Raw genomic sequence first — 21,584 nt, forward strand, 5'->3', positions numbered from 1 at the left:
TTCATGTGTAACAAATCAAATTGTATTTGTCACATGCGCCGAATACTACATGTGACTGACTACCTTACAGTGAAATGCTGAAATGAAGCCCTTAACCAACAATTTAGTTGTAAGAAAAATGTGTTAAATAAGAAATAAAAGTAACAAATAATTAAAGATCAGCAGTAAAATAAAAATAGCAAGGCTATATACATGGGGTACCGGTGTTCCTTTCAAGTCCAGTGGTGTAAATTACTTAACAAAAATGTATTTAAACTACTCCACTACATTTTGTTAATATCTGTTTTTTTTGTATCTGTACTTTTACACTCTGTTTCTTTACAACATTCAATTTTACTTCGCCACATTTTTAAAGAAATTCATATATTTTTTACTCCATACAGTTTCCCTGGCACCCAAAAGTACTTTATGCATTTGAATGCTAAGCCGGACAGGAAAATGGTCCAATTCACACACTTATCAAGAGAACATCCCTACTGCCTCTGATCTAGCGGACTCACTAAACACATGCTTCGTTTGTAAATTATGTCTGAGTGTTCCCATGGCTATTTCATAATTAAAAATACAAGAGAATTGTGCTGTCTGGTTTGCTTAATATATGGAAGGTCAAATAATTTATACTTTTACCACTGACACTTAAGTATCTTTTATCAATGAGGTTTACTTAGTATTTTACTGGTTCACTTTTACTTGAGACATTTTCTATTAACATATCTTTACTTTTACTCAAGAATGACAATTGGGTACTTTTTCAACCACTGTTCAAGAAGTTTAGCACCCAATACCCAACATTCACTTGGTGGCTTGAAGTAGGAGTGCTGAACTAGGATCTGTTTAGCATTTGTGAGTAGAATGAATAACATTACTTTGACGGGGTGTGGGGGGTACTGATTCCAGTTCAGCATTCTTAGCCTGAGACATTTCATAAATGCGTACAGAGGAGCACTTTTCTACGATCAGCTTTGCTTAGATCATTCTGAATCAGTTGTCTCTGGAATAACTTTATATGGACAGCGGTGGGTTTGTTTGTAGATCAGCACTCCTTCTCAACACCAGTTGCTGTACCCTAACATTTTATTATCCAATTTCCCTTAATGTCTATGTCCTTCCGGAACCCCACCTCAACATTGTTCTGTCAAGGCAACAAAAGCAAGTTGGCATGCTCTTGAAATGAATTTAACTCACAACCTCTCCTTTGGGAATTCACCACCATATCTACAACTATTTTTAAACTATCTTAACATGTGGCTTTCTTCAGGCGGACCAAGACTAGGAACACTTTTGAATGGTCTACAAAGAATGGCCCCAGGTAAAAGTTGGCTTTTACAGAGTATGTTTGTATTGTTACTCCACAGCATAGTATGCTATCACAACTATCACAACTACTGAAATTACATTTGAAACAAGGTGTCACTTCATTCTTGCTTTTTGATGGGAACTAGCCCCTTTTCCCCTACATACCTCTGGATTGCTCTTTCAGACCCACAAAGGCAACAAGAAAGAAGTTGCTACATTAACTGTTTCTCTGGGATTTGAACTAGGGGGTACATACCTCAAGTTAGCTCTTTCATGACAACAAAAGGCAACATAAAAATGGCTCTCTAAAAAATGCTCTCCTCAGATTTGAACTCTCAAAGTCTGGTTTGGGAAGCAAACGCCATAACCACTACTCTACCAGAGAGACAGACACTCGATGTTAAGGGGTACTTTGAAATGCACACATCAAAGACAACATTTCAGAGGTTAGAGAATGGTGTGGGGGCTTGTACTTCTTGGGTCCCCCAACCGTTCCTCAATCTTCTTTTGATGACTACAAACAGAGATTATGAATCTTCAAAACCTACACTATAGGATGGATGTGTTTAGGAACAGGGGACGAAATTCGAAAGAGGCGTATTTCCAATTACCAACAAATAGACCCTAGAAATGTTATTCCAAAATCTTAATATTGGAACTTTGGCCCTTCATTTGCCTACTACTGCCTATAAGCTATCATAACACGTGGGTTTTTTCTTGGGGACAAGGTATCGGAACGCTTTTGAATGGTCTACAAAGCATGCCCCCAGGTCAAAGTTGGCTTTTGCAGACAAGGATAATATATTGTTACTCCACGACATAGTATGTTATCACAACTCTATTAAAAGGACATTCTGTACAAGGTGTCACTTCAGTCTTTCTATTTGATGGGAACTACCCCTACCCCCCAACAAACCTCAAGTTAGTTCTTTCATGCCAACAAAAGGCAGAATCAAAAATGGCTCTCTAAAAAATGCTCTCCTCAGATTTGAACTCTCAAACTCTGGTTTGGGGAGCGAATACCATCACCACTACTCTACCAGAGAGACAGGGAATAGATGTTAAGGGGTACTTTGAAATGCACACATCAAAGACAACATTTCAGAGGTTAGAGAATGGTGTGGGGGCTTGTACTTCTTGGGTCCACCAACCGTTCCTCAATCTTCTTTTGATGACTACAAACAGAGATTATGAATCTTCAAAACCTACACTATAGGATGGATGTGTTTAGGAACAGGGGACGAAATTCGAAAGAGGCGTATTTCCAATTACCAACAAATAGACCCTAGAAATGTTATTCCAAAATCTTAATATTGGAACTTTGGCCCTTCATTTGCCTACTACTGCCTATAAGCTATCATAACACGTGGGTTTTTTCTTGGGGACAAGGTATCGGAACGCTTTTGAATGGTCTACAAAGCATGCCCCCAGGTCAAAGTTGGCTTTTGCAGACAAGGATAATATATTGTTACTCCACGACATAGTATGTTATCACAACTCTATTAAAAGGACATTCTGTACAAGGTGTCACTTCAGTCTTTCTATTTGATGGGAACTACCCCTACCCCCCAACAAACCTCAAGTTAGTTCTTTCATGCCAACAAAAGGCAGAATCAAAAATGGCTCTCTAAAAAATGCTCTCCTCAGATTTGAACTCTCAAACTCTGGTTTGGGGAGCGAATACCATCACCACTACTCTACCAGAGAGACAGGGAATAGATGTTAAGGGGTACTTTGAAATGCACACATCAAAGACAACATTTCAGAGGTTAGAGAATGGTGTGGGGGCTTGTACTTCTTGGGTCCCCCAACCGTTCCTCAATCTTCTTTTGATGACTACAAACAGAGATTATGAATCTTCAAAACCTACACTATAGGATGGATGTGTTTAGGAACAGGGGACGAAATTCGAAAGAGGCGTATTTCCAATTACCAACAAATAGACCCTAGAAATGTTATTCCAAAATCTTAATATTGGAACTTTGGCCCTTCATTTGCCTACTACTGCCTATAAGCTATCATAACACGTGGGTTTTTTCTTGGGGACAAGGTATCGGAACGCTTTTGAATGGTCTACAAAGCATGCCCCCAGGTCAAAGTTGGCTTTTGCAGACAAGGATAATATATTGTTACTCCACGACATAGTATGTTATCACAACTCTATTAAAAGGACATTCTGTACAAGGTGTCACTTCAGTCTTTCTATTTGATGGGAACTACCCCTACCCCCCAACAAACCTCAAGTTAGTTCTTTCATGCCAACAAAAGGCAGAATCAAAAATGGCTCTCTAAAAAATGCTCTCCTCAGATTTGAACTCTCAAACTCTGGTTTGGGGAGCGAATACCATCACCACTACTCTACCAGAGAGACAGGGAATAGATGTTAAGGGGTACTTTGAAATGCACACATCAAAGACAACATTTCAGAGGTTAGAGAATGGTGTGGGGGCTTGTACTTCTTGGGTCCCCCAACCGTTCCTCAATCTTCTTTTGATGACTACAAACAGAGATTATGAATCTTCAAAACCTACACTATAGGATGGATGTGTTTAGGAACAGGGGACGAAATTCGAAAGAGGCGTATTTCCAATTACCAACAAATAGACCCTAGAAATGTTATTCCAAAATCTTAATATTGGAACTTTGGCCCTTCATTTGCCTACTACTGCCTATAAGCTATCATAACACGTGGGTTTTTTCTTGGGGACAAGGTATCGGAACGCTTTTGAATGGTCTACAAAGCATGCCCCCAGGTCAAAGTTGGCTTTTGCAGACAAGGATAATATATTGTTACTCCACGACATAGTATGTTATCACAACTCTATTAAAAGGACATTCTGTACAAGGTGTCACTTCAGTCTTTCTATTTGATGGGAACTACCCCTACCCCCCAACAAACCTCAAGTTAGTTCTTTCATGCCAACAAAAGGCAGAATCAAAAATGGCTCTCTAAAAAATGCTCTCCTCAGATTTGAACTCTCAAACTCTGGTTTGGGGAGCGAATACCATCACCACTACTCTACCAGAGAGACAGGGAATAGATGTTAAGGGGTACTTTGAAATGCACACATCAAAGACAACATTTCAGAGGTTAGAGAATGGTGTGGGGGCTTGTACTTCTTGGGTCCCCCAACCGTTCCTCAATCTTCTTTTGATGACTACAAACAGAGATTATGAATCTTCAAAACCTACACTATAGGATGGATGTGTTTAGGAACAGGGGACGAAATTCGAAAGAGGCGTATTTCCAATTACCAACAAATAGACCCTAGAAATGTTATTCCAAAATCTTAATATTGGAACTTTGGCCCTTCATTTGCCTACTACTGCCTATAAGCTATCATAACACGTGGGTTTTTTCTTGGGGACAAGGTATCGGAACGCTTTTGAATGGTCTACAAAGCATGCCCCCAGGTCAAAGTTGCCATCTGCACACAAGGTTAGTAATTTCTCCAAATTAAAGTTTGTTACTCCATGACATAATATCACAATACTATTGAAATTACTTTCTTTACAATGTGACTGGAGTGTTGGACTATTTTTTGGCCCTTCCTCTGACACTGCCTAGTATATACAGTAGGTCCTCGACGGTAGGAAGCTTCTACCCAGTGATGTACTCGCCCGTCAGCAATCAAATTTTATTCATAAATCCCTTACAACATCAGCCGATGTTGAAACCCAGCCTAAAACCCCAAAACAGCAAGCAATGCAGATGCACAGTGGCTAGGAAAAACTCCCTAGAAAGGCAGGAACCTAGGAAGAAACCTAGAGAGGAACCAGGCTATGAGGCGTGGCCAGTCCTCTTCTGGCTGTGCCGGTTGGAGATAACAGTACGTGGCCAAACGTTCATATCACCAGCAGGCTCAAATAATAATCACAGTGGTTGTAGAGTGCAACAGGTCAGCACCTCAAGAGTAAATGTCAGGTCCGGGACAAGGTAGCACGTCCGGTGAATACGTCATGGTTCCATAGCTGCAGGCAGAACAGTTCAAACTGGAGCAGCAGCACGATCAGGTGGACTGGGGCCAGCAAAGAGTGATCATGCCAGATAGTCCTGAGGCATGGTCCCAGGGCTCAGGTCCTCCGGGATAGAAGGGAGAGGGAGAGAGTGAATTACAGGGAGCATACTTAAATTCACACGGGACACCAGATAAGACAGGATAAATACTCCAGGTTTAACTGACTGACCCTAACCCCCCTACACAAACTATTGCAACCTAAATACTGTGGCCCCGTCCGACGATACACCCTTAGTAGCGCCTTACGGTCAGATGTCGAGCAGTTTCCATACCAGGAGGGGATGCAACCGGTCAGGATGCTCTTGATGGTGCAGCGGTATAACTGAGGATCTGGGGACCCATGTTTTCAGTTTCCTGAGGGGTAAAAGGTGTTATCATGCCCTCTTTCACAACTCTGTTGGTGTGTTTGACTATGATAGTTCGTTGGGGATATGGATATCAAGGAACTTGAAACTTTCAACTTCTCCACTTCAGACCTGTCCATGTTAATGGGGTTCTATTCTGCCCTCCTTCTCCTATAGTCAACAATCAGCTCCTTTTGTCTTGCTCACGTTGAGGGCAAGGTTCTCTTTGCACCACACTGCCAGGTCTCTTACCTCCTCCCTATAGGCCGTCTCATCGTTGTCGGTGATCATGCCTAACACTGTTGTCATCAGCAACCGTAATGGTGTTGGAGTTGTGCTTTGCCATGCAGTCATGGGTGAACAGGGAGTACAGGAGGGGACTAAGCACCCACCTCTGATTGGCCTTAGTGTTAAGCATCAGCGTGGCAGATGTGTTGTTGGCTACCCTTACCAACTGGGGGCTGCCCGTCAGGAAGTCCAGGATCCAGTTGCAGAGACAGGTGTTTAGTACCAGGATCCTTTGCTTAGTGATCAGCATTGTTGGCACTATGGTGTTGAACGCTATAGTCAATTAACAGCATTCTGGGCCTCCCAGGTGGCGCAGTGGTTAAGGGTGCTGTACTGCAGCGCCAGCTGTGCCATCAGAGACCCTGGGTTTGTGCCCAGGCTTTGTCGTAACTGGCCTCGACCGGGACGTCTGTTGGGCGACGCATAATCGTCTGGGTTAGGGAGGGCTTGGTTGGTAGGGATGTCCTTGTCTCATCGCACACCAGCGACTCCTGTGGCGGGCTGGGCGCAGTGCGCGCTGACCAAGGTTGCCAGGTGCACTGTGTTTCCTCTGACACATTGGTGCGGCTGGCTTCCGGGTTGCTGCGCGCTGTGTTAAGAAGCAGTGCGGGCTAGGTTGGGTTGTGTATCGGAGGACGCATGACTTTCAACCTTTTCTCTCCCGAGCCCGTACGGGAGTTGCGATGAGACAAGACAGTAGCTACTACGAAATTGGGGAGAAAAAGGGGTAAAATAAGCATATATATATATATATATTTTAAAAACAGCATTCTCACAGAGGTTATCCTTTTCTCCAGGTGTGAATAGGTAGTGTGGAGTGCAATAGAGATTGCATCATTTGTGGATCTGTTGGGGCAGTATGCCAATTGGAGTGGGTCTAGGGTTTCCGGCATGATTGCTTGATGTGAGCCATTACCAGCCTTTCAAAGGACTTCATGGCTATCAATGTGAGTGCTACGGGGCGCTAATCATTTAGGCAGGTTACCTTTGCTTTCTTCGGCACAGGGAATATGTTGGTCTGTTTGAAATATGTAGGTATTACAATCTCGGTCAGGGAGAGGTTGAAAATGTCAGTGAAGACACTTGCCTGATAATCAGTCTGGCCCCGCGGCTTTAGGAATGTTTCTGTTTAAAGGTCTTGCGCACATCGCCTATGGAGAGCCTGATCACACATTCTTCTGGAACAGCTGGTGCTCTTGTGCATGCTTCAGTGTTGCTTTGCTCGAAGCGAGCATAAAATGCTTTTAGCATTTTTTTAGCAATTCTAGTAGGCTTTCGTCACTGAGCAGCTTGTGGCTGGGTGTCCCTTTGTAGTCATGAATATTTTCCAAGCCCTTCCACATCCAACAAGCATCAGAGCAGGTGTAGTAGGATTCAATCTTAGTCCTGTATTAACGCTTCAGGACAAGTCTCTGAATTTCCTTGAGTGGGCCAGCCAGAACCCTGACTTGAATCCAATCTAACATTTCTGGAGAGACCTGTAAATAGGTGTGCAGCAAAACTCTCCATCGAACTTCACAGATCTTGAGAGGATCTACAGAGAAGAATGGGAGAAACTCCCCAAATACAGCTGTGGCAAGCTTGTAGCCTCAGACCCAAGGCTGTAATAGCTGCCAAAGCTGTTTCAGCAAAGTATTGAGTAAAGGGTCTGAATAGTTATGTAAATGAAATCACATTTTGATTTAATAAATTGGAGTTTCTTTCTAAATGTCACACCCTGATCGGTTTCACCTTTCTCGTGATTGTCTCCACCCCATCCAGGTGTCACTTATTATCCCTAGTGTATATATCCCTGTCTCTGTGCCAGTTTGTCTTGTATGCTTTTCAAGGCAACCAGCATTTTCTCTTGCTCCTGCTTCTATTCTCTTTTGCTAGTCCTCACTTTTTTTTTGCCTTGCCTGTTTTCTGGACTCTGTACCCACCTGCCTGACCATTCTGCCTGCCCTGACCTCGAGCCTGGCTGCCACTCTGTACCTCCTGGACTCTGAACTGGTTGACATTTTGCCTGTCCACGACCATTTTCTTGCCCTTTTGGATTGTTGAATAAATATCAAGACTCAAACCATCTGCCTCCCATGTCTTCATCTGGGTCTCACCTTCTGCTCTTATACTTAACCTGCTTTTGCTTTGACATTGTCCGCTATTGTGTGTAGATTGATAAGAGAAAACCAATGTAATCAATTGTAGAAGGCTGTAACGTAACAAAATGTCAAACAAGTCAAGGGGTCTGAATACTTTCCGAAGCACAGTAACCATATACTTTTTAACCATATAGTTAAAATCAGAAATGGTAGGTTGAGACTAATACAGTCAGGATAGTGTAACTTATCCCATCATACCCAAGATATTTAGTACAGTCTTCCAATACATTAATCAAGAGTCAATGCCTGTATACCATTATGGTAGTGAAGGCTTTTTACTGCCACTGATGGTAAACACCAACTGTGTGTCCAAATTCCTTTTCATCAAGATAATGGTTAACGTTCTTTGTAGAAGTTGCAGAAAGGAAAATACGTACTGTAGCTATGTAGGCTTCCTGCAGGCTACCAATTTTCACACACACAAAAAAAAAAACACACAATAGGTTGTTTTTTAAATTAAAAATTAAACGAGCATGTGCATTTCTCTAAGAACCTAGGAGGTACATTTCAGTCAAAACTGGAAAAAAAAAAAAAAAAAAAAAAAGTGACCTGAAATCCACTATCATTCGCTTATGCCAGCTTAACCATAACCCATCCATACAGCTGTAGTAGGATGTCCCTTGGGGGCATCCGTACCTATGTAGGACATGCAATAAACAGGCTGGAGCTAGAACCTCGTGGTCGCGCGTCTTTATTTCTAGATCATACTACACAGTTCAGTATTGCAATAGTATGAAATTATCGGGGTACTGTTACTTTAATTAGATTTGACTATATAAAAAAAATACCCTACAAGTAAAAGTATATAATTGACAAAGTACTGAGTAAAAATTGTTTGAAAAATCCAATATGCCTTTGATATTTTGTAAAATTTTCTGTTACCTTAATGTTTTTACACATTACCTTTTCTTTGAATATAAGGGAGAAGTAGCAAATGTGCTGTAGGAAGTAATTTAATTGGTTGCAACAAAGGCACATCTGTGTGGGCATTTTTTTTAACCTAATTTCTATCAGCATGTTAAATGCACAACCAGAGTTAAACAAATTCGAGACCACCTTTACTCCACACACAGACGCGTACAAAGCCCTACACTTGGCAAATCTTACCATGATTATCAGGTATGAAGGTAAGACCCAGATGCAGACCACGTCGAATAAACAATAGTTTAATACTCAAACAGGGGCAAGCAATAGTAACTTTAGTTAACTCTACCTACATGAACATACTACCTCAATTGGTGACCCCGCACATTCACTCTGTACCAGCACCCCCCTGTATATATATTGTAATTTTTTTAATGCTGCTCTTTAATTACTTGTATCTATTATTCTTATCTGTATTTGTTTTAACTGCACAGTTGGTTAGGGGACGTAAGTAAGCATTTTACTGTAAGGGCCAATCGGGCTCTCCTGATCCTGGTTTGCTCGCTCCGACTTGCCATTGGACTGGGGGTGGAACCCAGAGGACAGGCTGGCCAACGACACAATGAGGGCGCAGAATGCCTTCCAGACCTGGGATGACAACTGAGGCCTCCGGTTGGAGACCAGGTCCAGCGGCAGTCCATGAATCCGGAAGACATGCTACACCATGGGCTGGGCCGTCTCCTTGGCCAAGGGGAGTTTGGGGAGAGGAATGAAGTGTGCGGCTTTGGAAAACCGGTCGATCAGTGTTTCCCTCAGACGGGAGGGTGGGGGGGTCAGAGACCCGTGACAAAATCCAGGGATATGTTGGACCAGGGGTTGTGAGGGTGACAGGCTAAACTGGAGGATTTGGCCCACTCCAGGACCGCGGATTGGACAGCGTTAGACACAAACATCTGGTTCTTGACACCCCCTCCCAGGTTTCGGCTAGGACTGCTGCGCCTCCCGGACCTGTTCCCCTATACCCCAGCTGAGTGCCGTCACCAGGCAAGAGGAAGGAAGGATTGTCTCGGGCTCTGGGGTGGTAGCCTTGGGGTTATAGCGGAGAGACAAAACATCCGGCTTGATGTTCTTGGACCCCGGCCGGTAGGAGGGGGAAAAGTTGAACTGGGTAAACAGCCCCCATTTCGCTTGCCTGGAGGTCAAGCGATTAGCGGAGCGGAGCTACTACAGATTTTTTTGTTGTCTGTACACACAATGAACAGATGCTCCTCCTCTTTAAGCCAGTGCCTCCATTGCCATCTTCTCTGCTAGAAGCTCCAGATTCCCCACATCATAATTCCTCTGTGGCGTTGAGGTGGTGGGAGAAGGCGGCGCAGGGATGCAACTTCCAATCCAGGGCAGAACATTGCGACAGAACAGTCCCCACTCCGACATCAGAAACATCTTCCTTCACCACAAACTAACAGGAAGGGTCCGGATCAACCAACATCAGAACTGTGGTGAAGCGATATTTCAGGTCCCGGAATAGCCGGTCAGCTGCCGTGGACCACGTGAACTGAGCCTTGGTAGAGGTGAGGGCAGACAGGGGAAGGCAAGGGTGCTGTAATCCCAGATAAAGTGGCGATAAAAGTTGGCTAACCCCAGGAGGTGTTGGTGGAGCGATGGAAATCGCTCCAGAATGCGCTGGAGATCCTGCTGGACATGGAGCATGTGTTCTTGGAGGGAGCGGGAGAAGACAAGGATGTTATCAAGGTAGACGAAGACAAACCGATTCAGCATGTCACGGATAACATCATTCACCAGAATGTGGACCACAGCAGGGGAGTTGGTGATGCTAAAGTGCATGAACAGATATTGTTAGTGGGCGCTGGCCGTGTTGAAAGCAGTCTTCCACTTGTCCCCCTCTCGTCCCCCTCTCGTATCCCCACCAGGTGGTAGGCGTTTCGTAGATCCAGCTTACAGTTGCCACCTGGAAAGGCTCGAAGTCCGAGGAAATGAGTGGTGGCAGATATCGGTTCTTAACAGTAATGTCATTGAGTCCCCTGTAGTCAATGCACGGGGGCAGGGTCTTGTCCTTCTTCTCCACGAAGAACAAGCCTGCGCCAGTGGGAGAGGGATGGATAAATCCTGTAGCTAGAGAGTCCCTAATGTAGTTCATAGCCTTCGTCTATGGTCCCGACAATGAGTACAGACGTTCCCGGTGCGGTGCTAGGAAGAAGGTCAATCCCGTAGTCATAGGAGCAGTGCTGCGGAAGGGAAGTGGGCCGGGACTTGTTCAAAAGCTCCCAGAGATCCTGGTACTCCGCGTGAATGGCGGAGAGGTCCGTAACCACCTACAAGGACCCAGGAAGCCTTCCCGGGGGAAGTTGTGCAGAATTCAGACAATGGTCATGGCAGAACGGACTCCAGGCCATGATAGCACCGGTAGACCAGTTGATGAGTGGATTGTGCCGTTTGGCCCAGGAGAATCCCAAAGCAGGAACTGAATGGTATCGCTGTGATTCCCTGACACCCGTAGGTTGATGAGTGGTGTTATCATGACCCAACCTACAGAGCACCTGTTCAACGGTCAAACATCAATGGGAATAAATAGTGGCTGAGTAGGGATGTTCAACTCGGAAGCTAGTGTGGGCTTCAAAAAGCTCTCATCGACCCCAGAGACAATGAGGACCCTGTCACATCTGCTCCTGCTATGCCCTCTGGTGTTCATCTGGTTTCTTCTTGAACTGCAGTTACTCTCCCATTCGCTCTCTCTCTCTGTGTATGATTGTGTGGTTGGAGAGAGGTGTGCTGAGTCAGATCCCTACCAGCGACAACTTGTTTCATAATCAAGACCTCTACAAATACTCAGTCCTGCCACTTCCACTCTGCCAGATCGAGATCTCTGCTCAGTCAGTGCATGATTCTAGCCATTTATGATTACTCAAGATACCCTGCTGTGCTTGTTTCCCTGCCTGACACCGTTTATCCTCTCATTGCACTCTGCCTCCTGTCTCCTTTTCCATCTCACCACCCAACTACCTTGTTCTGGATTTTACTCACCACTACTACCTTTGATTCCCCTCAGGACCGGTTACCCTGTTTTTCTCAGCCAACTTCAACCTCAGTCTCCACATCTATTTTTTTCTGCAACTCATCCGAGCTTCCCCGAATCTGCACTCCATATCCTTCTGTGTAACAATAAATATTTTGGTTTATTCATCCCCGTTTCCCCATCTGAGTCTGCTCTTGGGTTCCCCTGTGTCGCTCCACTTAACAGACCCCAAAAAATTTGGACTGGTTTCCCCACAGCAGAGTGAAATGATGCGAGGAAGGTGAGCAGAAAAGGTCTTCATATGGCCAACCAGAGTACTCGCTCCTGGTCTGAGCCTGGTCTTTTACCGGATACGAGGACACAAAATTACCAAAAGGCCCTCTATATAGACAACTCTTTGTGCGGATCTCGAGAGAGAGTCAAGATCAAGTGTCAAGTGGGTAACTCCCCAGCAGCAAGCTCGTCCTTTACCTCCTCCGAGACGCCATGCAGGAACATGTCAAACAGTGCTTCTGGGTTCCATGCACTCTTCGCTGCCAACATGCAGAAATCCACTGCATATTCAGCCACCCTGTGGGCATTCTACCGGAGCTGAATTAGCTTACAGGCAGCTTCTCTCCTGGAGAACGGGGCATCAAAAACCTTCCTCACCTCTCCCACAAACCACTCCAGGCTCACGCATATGGCTGGCTGCTGTTCCCATACAGCGGTAGCCCAGGTGAGAGCCCTTCCAGACATCAACGTAATGAGGTAGGCTATTTTGGAGCGAGCCGGGGGGAAGGAGGGCTGAAGCTCGAAAATGAGGGCACACTAGGCTAAAAATGTCCGACAGGTGCTCGGCTCTCCATTAAAGCGTTCTGGAGTAGGTAACCTGGGGTTCCCAGGAAGGTAGAGTGGCCGGTGCTGCTAAACGTCGAGTTACTGAGGAGCGGTGGGGTTACCCCCGTGGCAGGCTGCCCTCCAGAGAACCCGCAGATTTGCTCTAGCAGCATGTCCAACACCCGGGTATGGCTGGTCAGCAACCATAGGTGGGTCAACGGTACCAGATGGCAGGCAGGTTCAGGGTAAGGGTAGGCAGAGATCAGAAATCAAAATGGAAGCAAGAGGCAGGCAGAGTGTTCAGGTAGGCAGAGTGTTCAGGCACAGGGTCAGGCAGAGTGTTCAGGCACAGGGTCAGGCAGAGTGGTCAGGTAGGCAGAGTGGTCAGGCACAGAGGCAGGCAGAGTGTTCAGGTAGGCAGAGTGTTCAGGCACAGAGGCAGGCAGAGTGGTCAGGTAGGCAGGCACAGGGTCAGGCACAGGGTCAGGCAGAGTGTTCAGGCACAGGGTCAGGCAGTGTTCAGGTATGCAGAGTGGTCAGGCGCAGGGTCAGGCAGAGTGGTCAGGCACAGGGTCAGGCAGAGTGTTCAGGCACAGGGTCAGGCAGAGTGTTCAGGCACAGGGTCAGGCAGAGTGGTCAGGTAGGCAGAGTGGTCAGGCACAGAGGCAGGCAGAGTGTTCAGGTAGGCAGAGTGGTCAGGCACAGGGTCAGGCAGAGTGTTCAGGCACAGAGGCAGGCAGAGTGGTCAGGTAGGCAGGCACAGGGTCAGGCAGAGTGGTCAGGCACAGGGTCAGGCAGAGTGTTCAGGCACAGGGTCAGGCAGAGTGGTCAGGTAGGCAGAGTGGTCAGGCACAGAGGCAGGCAGAGTGTTCAGGTAGGCAGAGTGGTCAGGCACAGAGGCAGGCAGAGTGTTCAGGCACAGAGGCAGGCAGAGTGGTCAGGTAGGCAGGCACAGGGTCAGGCAGAGTGGTCAGGCACAGGGTCAGGCAGAGTGGTCAGGCAAAGGGTCAGACAGAGTGTTCAGGTAGGCAGGCACAGGGTCAGGCAGAGTGGTCAGGCACAGGGTCAGGCAGAGTGGTCAGGTAGGCAGAGTGGTCAGGTAGGCAGAGTGGTCAGGTGGGCAGAGTGGTCAGGTGGGCATGCTAAGGGTCAACACCAGTGGGTCGAGAAAAAGAGACTTTGAAAAAGCCTGGGGCTGAGACACAAAACGCTGATTAACCTGACAAACAAGACAAACTGGCAGAAACAGAGAACACAGGTATAAATACACAGGGGCTAATGGGGAAGATGGGTGACACCTGGAGGGGTGTGGAGACAAATCACAAAGACAGGTGAAATAGATCAGGGTGTGATGATACTACTATCAACCTTTTTTTCTATTTACAAGCAAAAATGAAGCACCAGTGACTCGTCTATAATTTTTTTTGAGTCATACTACACCAGTTCTGACGCTCTTCGGATGTGGCAGGGCTTGCAAACTATTAGACTACAAAAAGGAAGCACCCCCGAGAGCTGCCCAGTGACACAAGCCTACCAGACAAGCTAAATAACTTGTGCTCGCATCGAAGCAAGTAACACTGAAACATTCATGAGGGGATCAGCTGTTCCGGACGACTGTGTGATCACGCTCTCTGCAGCTGATGTTAGTAAGACCTTTAAACAGGTCAACATTCACAAGTCCGCAGGTCCAGACGGATTACCAGGACGTTTACTCTGAGCATGCGCTTACCAAATGGCAAGTGTCTTCACTGACATTTACAACCTCTTCCTGTCAACCTCTTCCTGTCTATAATATCAACATGTTTCAAGCAGACAACCATAGTCCCTGTGCCCAAAAACACTAAGGTAACCTGCCTAAATGACTACCCACCCGTAGCGCTCACGTCTGTAGCCATGGAATGCTTTGAAAGGCTTGTCATGGCTCACATTATTAACACCATTATCCCAGAAACCCTACACCCACTCCAATTTACATACCGCCCCAACAGATCCACAGATGATGCAATCTCTATTGCACTCCACACTGCCCTTTCCCACCTGGACAAAAGGGTCACCCATGTGAGAATGCTACTCATTGACTACAGCTCAGCATTCAACACCATAGTGCCCTCAAAGCTCATCACTAAGCTAGGGATCCTGGGACTAAACCTCCCTCTGTAACTGGATCCTGGACTTCCTGACGGGCAGCCCCCAGGTGGTGACGGTAGGCAACAACACATCCGCCACACTGATCTTTAACACTGGGTCCCCTCAAGGGTGCATGTTCAGTCCCCTGTACTCTGTTCACTCATGACTGCACAGCCAGGCACGACTCCAACACCATCAAGTTTGCTGATGACAACAGTGGTAGGCCTGATCACCGACAATGATGAGACAGCCTATAGGGAAGAGGTCAGAGACCTGACCGTGTGGGGCGAAGACAACGTCTCCCTCAACATGAGCAAGACAAAGGACATGATTGTTGTCTACAGGAAAAGGATGACCGAGCATGCACCCATTCTCATCGATGGGGCTGTAGTGGAGCAGGTTGAGAGCTTCAAGTTCTTTGGTGTCCACATCACCAACAAACTAGAATGGTCCAAACACACCAAGACAGTCGTGGAGAGTGCGACAAAACATATTCCCACTCAGGAGACTGAAAAGATTTAGCATGGGTACTCAGATCCTCAAAAGGATTTACAGCCTTACCATCGTCAGCATCCTGACGGGTTGCATCACTGCCCTGTATGGCAACTGCTCGACCTGGCTTTATACATCTATAAAGCGTGTCTGGCGTGTCTGTCTATATATGGAAAAATACATTTTAACATTTAGACCAATCGATTGGTGGAAAGAGCAGGAAGACTAAGTCAACCCAGATTTTATTTCCCGTCGGGGACATCCCTAAAATCTGCTGTAGTTGTAAATCTTTTACACCTCTGGACATTATAGATTTGACACAGTATCAACCCAATAGTAGCCTTGGTGTGCAGATTTTCAATTGTGGCAGGGTGGGCACATCCATTGTAAGGCAGGATTCTCCATGTGTTGATGGTAAATGCTGATGGATACCCCAGCACAGGTGGTGTGGTACCAACTGGAGCATGTGGAGCACTCCATCTGTGAAAGTACATGTCAATCAGGCCATTGATTCCATTATATGATGTCACAGCTGAAAGGATAGCTCAGCAATCCACAATTTGGTTTGTTTAACTAGCCACTGCCATTTCATTTTAGATTAAATTATTGACCCACAATCCATTCAAGAGATGATGCAGCCATGAATGTGGCGAAGAGGGGAAATTACAATTAGCCTTTGTTGGCAGTGGCTTGTTAAAAAAAACTGAAGATTGAAGTCACTACCTGCTTTAAATGTAAGAAAACATTTAAATGATTAAAATGACTTATCCATCCCTTTAAGGTTATGAACATATATTTACTACCAAACTCAACACCCCCTTAGACCACAGTAATAGAAAGCACAGCAATTGCCTATGGCCATTGTTCATAGTGCAATGGAAATGTTTTGGGCCCTTCAAACATTGAAAGGTAAAAGTTCTTAGAGAATTGTCATGTCAACTGTGTGAGGAGTTGCAATGCAAACTCACCCAGTCTCCCCCCTCATCTGTTGCACAGAAACTGCAGTAGAGTTTCCTGTTAAGTTCTGAAAGAATAAAGGAAGCATGTCAGCTATATCACATAATGCCTTAGGATGAAAAACTATATACAGTTATTGGCAAATATATGGTCACCTTCACAATTTTCTTAAATAAATTTGTAATTTCTTCTACAAAATACAAAAATGTTTAGGTGGATTTGAGAAGTTGTCGGGCTTTGCGTCTTTCAGCAGTGGGGTCTTTGTTTACCAACAACCAAATTAATTAGAAGAAAATAACAACCTCCCTACAATCAAACATGGGGAGGTTGTTAGGTTATAGGCTACTGAGGAATTATAATGTGCTCGGTCAGCTACTTTGACATCCATGTAGGCTGAAACTACAACTAAATGTTGCCAAGTTCAAACATGTAAGGTAAAACAATAGTGCTATCGAACATTATTAATAGTCTCTTAAAGTGGGGCCAGGACAATGTAGCAACAGTAAATGAGATAATGCAGCATTGACTTGGGCTTGGGCTGCTGGCCTGTATCACCTTATTTCACACGGTAATGACACAAAGAGTAGTGTATGATGTAGACGAGGCTACAAGTCTTCAGCGTTACATTGTCAGATTGAAAAAAAGTGATAGACAATCTCACCTTTGTCCAGGATCTCTTTGGCCACCTCCATTCTGGCACCACCGATGTTAACATGCATTGGGACAGTTGGGTCACTTAGTGCCTTCTCCCTCTGCATTAACTCTCTGGCCATCTAGGTAGTACATAAAGGACAGACAATGGGATAAATATGTCTACCATCTATAGGGCCATTGAGAAATATAAGATCGTGTGAAAGCAGGTCTCCAACTGCCTTGTCATCCTAACAATAATCATCTTATTCATTGTGATAATCTTACTTTGGAAAACCTTTGTTGCTTGGCTGCAATCATGAAAACAAGGCAGCACACTGGTGATGTTGAAGCTCCACTGATTTGATGATATTACACCAACATTTAATTTAGAGTTTGTCACATAGCAACCAAGTTCTCTATTGACCTGGGTCATATTCATTAGTGGACACCATAGCACATCGGTTAGCAACAGAAGAAAATTGTTTCTCCTTGAACACATGCACATGGGTCCCTTCCCATTTCAGACCATTTTCTTAGGCGTGCACATGACAGGTGTGCAATGTATACTAATTTGTTATGCTAATCTAATCCTTTCAATGGAATGACTTTGGCTAAACCCTCAAAGATCTCTTAATGTGGGTGCATTTGCTTTTGACTCACTTTTGGGTGGCCTACCATTAAGGGTTGCGCACAGATTTCTAACATAACAAATTTCCCTACTGATTTATCCTCGGACCTATTTAGCATATGAACTCACCAGCAACACATAAACTCCACAATTGTAGCTGTCGCTTTGCTTGGTGTGCGGTATTGTCGACGCCTGCCAGGGAACATTGCTGAAAACAGATTCTGTCCCAGTTCTGCGGGTTCGTTCATCAAACCAGTATCTGTTTGGGGAGGAAAACATTCATACACCTGCATGGCTGCTCATGAATGAAAATGGGATGGCTTAACTGAAATCAATAATGCTGTATAATTCTCTTCATAGCATACAACATTCATAACATGAACACATAGGCTAATTAAGTCAATATGCAACCGGACCATAAATGTAAAAGTAGCCTCAACATTGACAACTCAACTTAACTTGTATGCCGGATATTGGATAAATGGTCCAACAATTTTTGCCTGACCATACAATAGAAGTACTCAGTTGTGGAATAGTACTGGGGTGGAGAAATCAGAATTAGCTAAGTAACATAGATCATTAAGATGCCTTATCTGCAGAACATGCTTATATAATTGAACTGTTGAACTCATCATTAGAATATCTCCTTTCCGAATCTGGTGTTGGCAGCTGCACTGCAGCTCCTCAGTCACCTTTGGCCCAGAGAGGGGAGAAGTCAGGCTTGTCTTTCACATGTCCCCGTTGCAATGCAGAATATCAGCAAGGAATATGGCAAAAAGGAGGTAAGGAAACATTGCTTCCATATGTGAACATTGCATCCTTCCCTCATGCTGCCAACATACCCTCGTAAAACTGACCATCCTACCGATCCTCGACTTCAGCGATGTCATTTACAAAATAGTCTCCATCCCTCTACTCCACAAATTGGATGCAGTCTATCACAGTGCCATCTGTTTTGTCACCAAAGCCCCATATACTACCCACCACTGTGACCTGTATACCCTTGTTGGCTGGCCCTCGCTTCATACTCGTTGCCAAACCCACTGGCTCCAGGTCATCTAAAAGTCTCTGCTAGGTAAAGCCCCGCCTCATCTCAGCTCACTGGTAACCATAGCAGCACCCACAGCACGCACTCCAGCAGGTAAATCTTACTAGTGACTCCCAAAGCCAATTATTCCTTTGGCCGCATTTCCTTCCAGTTATCTGCTGCCAATGACTGGAACGAACTGCAAAAAATAAATCACTGAAGCTGGAGACTCATATCTCCCTCTATCCCTCTAACTTTAAGCACCAGTATCTCTACTTGCACATTCATCTTCTGCACATCTACCATTCCAGTGTTTAATTGCTATATTGTAATTACTTCGCCACCATGGCCTATTTATTGCCTTACCTCCCTTATCTTACCTCATTTGCACACACTGTATATGGACTTTTTCTACTGTATGTTTGTTTATTCCATGTGTAACTCTGTTGTTGTATGTGTGGAACTGCTTTGATTTCTTGGTCAGGTCGCAGTTGCAAATGAGAACTTCTCAGCTAGCATACCCGGTTAATAAAAGGTGAAAAAAATAATAATAATAATTTGCTAACCATGTAAAGGGATGGCCTAAGTCATGGGAAACCAATCACTTGTCTCCAGGATGCTGACCTTCTAGGCAGAGTTTAAAAAAAAGCCATCTCTGTCCAGTGTCTGTTCTTTTCCCCATCTTAATATTTTATTTTTATTGGCCAGTCTGAGATATGTCTTTTTCTTTGCAACTCTGCCTAGAAGGCCAGCATCCCGGAGTCGCCTCTTCACTGTTGACCTTGAGACTGGTGTTTTGCGGCTATTATTTAATGTAGTTGCCAGTTGAGGACTTGAGGCGTCTAGTTTGACAAACAATGTACTTGTCCTCTTACTCAGTTGTGCACCGGGGCCTCCCACTCCTCTTCTATTCTGGTTAGAGACCGTTTGCGCTGTTTTGTGAAGGGAGTAGTACACAGCGTTGGACGAGATCTTAAGTTTGTCAATTTGTTCGATGGAATAGCCTTCATTTCTCAGAACAAGAATAGACTGATGACTTTTAATAGAAAGTGCTTTTTTTCTGGCCTTTTTGTACCTGTAATCGAACCCACAAAGGCTGATGCTCCAGATACTCAACTAGTCTAAAGGAGGACAGTTTTATTGCTTCTTTAATCAGAACAGTTTTCAGTTGTGCTAACATAATTCCAAAAGGGTTTTCTAATTATCAATTAGCCTTTTAAAATGATAAACTTGGATGAGCTAACACGACTTGACATTGGAACACAGTAGTGAAGGTTGCTGATAAAGAGCCTCTGTACGCCTGTGTAGATATTCCATACAAAATCTGCTGTCTCCAGCAACAAAAGTTATTTCCAACATTAACAATGTGTTTGATAAAGTTGATGTTATTTTATGTCAAAATATTTTCTTTCAAAAACAATGACATTTTATAGTGATCCCAAACTTTGGAACGGTAGTATAGTTTAAGTATAACTTATGTATAACTTATGTCAGCAAACCAGAAGGCAAGATTCTAGTTTTTTTAGAATTTACAGTGCAAGAAGCACACGCCAACACTCAGACATAATTTACAAACAAAACGTGTGTAGTGAGTCCGCCAGATCAGAGGCAGTAGTTTGAATGGGACAATTTCTGTCCTGCTCAGCATTCAAAATGTAACGGTTTTGGTGTCAGGGAAAATGTATATGGAGTAAAAACGACATATCTTTAGGAATGTAGTAAAGTAATAGTGGTAAAAAAAATGTATATACCAATGTAAGGTACAGATACCCCTAAAAACTATTTTTACACCCCTGGATTGACCATACCTGATGTGCTTAACCAGGTTCTCGCTCATATGGCTCTCTGTGTTAGGGGAACCAGTAGGGTCCAGAACAATGGCAGAGTGGGTCCTGCGATTGACATACTAAACAAACACAAGTGGTAATTCCAAGTCAGTATATCAAAATGGCCTCAAACATAACATATTCAAGAATAATACTGTCTAATCTCTCACTAAAATGGTAAATCTTGTAGAGCTTACCAAGAGTATCCAGTGGTAGTTTCCCACGTTGCAAACGCCAATCAAGCAACTGTGCTGCTCCAGATTGGTCTGCAGGAATAGGAGTGAAGATGCATCTATACGGTGTGCCAGGCAATCTTTTGTCAGGCAGGTGGCAGCTCTCCCTACATTGACCCGTCTAGCCTCTTATTTAGAAACATGACACAAAAATAACTCTGCGGACATGCCTTTACCTTTGACAAGGTGTTCTTGCGCATCGCCACCTTATCCCCATGCAGGATAATCCCTGCCACAAAGTGATCCACAATAAAAACATCCTTCTCCACTTGAATGTCAACCCTCTTCAGTTGGAGGTAGAAGTCAATTACCTAAAGCAGAATGGCATATGGTTGGTCAAAGTTCACATGATGCTCAGGCAATAGTCACCTCAGTCAACAACTCTAATTGTACTTTATACCAACTGCACGCATGGAAATTTCATACAATTCAACCATAACATGTGGGGGAGCTTAACATACCTCCCCACTAAGCCACTCATTGGGCTTCAATGTAAGGAAGTCATGGAGGTGCAGGATGGCAACGGATCCCTCCAACAAAAATCGTGCGGTTGCCCTGTCCACTCCATCCGAAGACATTGCCCACAGTTGCTTCACCTACACAAACAAATTTTGGCCATCAAAAATGGGGTCCAAACTGCCTGAGTGTACAGATGCGATCAACATGCAGTAGGAAAACATGCAGAATATAACAAAAACAGACACATTCCACTTACTCTATTCTCCAATTCATCATCCCTGCTGGGGTGTTTCTCAGACAGAGACTGTTGGAATTGGTCACCCTATTGAATAATGGTTACAGTTCAGTTTGGGACAGCATTCTGCATTTTGTCTTCACGTATATACATTAAACCCAT

The 21,584-nt window shown here is 44.6% G+C and overlaps 1 protein-coding gene across 2 annotated transcripts in view; it reads left to right on the forward strand.

Moving 5' to 3' along the window:
* Positions 1-21,584, forward strand: part of LOC139417396 (zinc finger protein 667-like) — a 39,075-nt gene that overhangs the window by 464 nt on the left and 17,027 nt on the right. The window lies entirely within an intron of this gene.

This window comes from Oncorhynchus clarkii, chromosome 9 (assembly GCF_045791955.1).
Source record: "Oncorhynchus clarkii lewisi isolate Uvic-CL-2024 chromosome 9, UVic_Ocla_1.0, whole genome shotgun sequence".
Taxonomy (NCBI): Eukaryota; Metazoa; Chordata; class Actinopteri; order Salmoniformes; family Salmonidae; genus Oncorhynchus; species Oncorhynchus clarkii.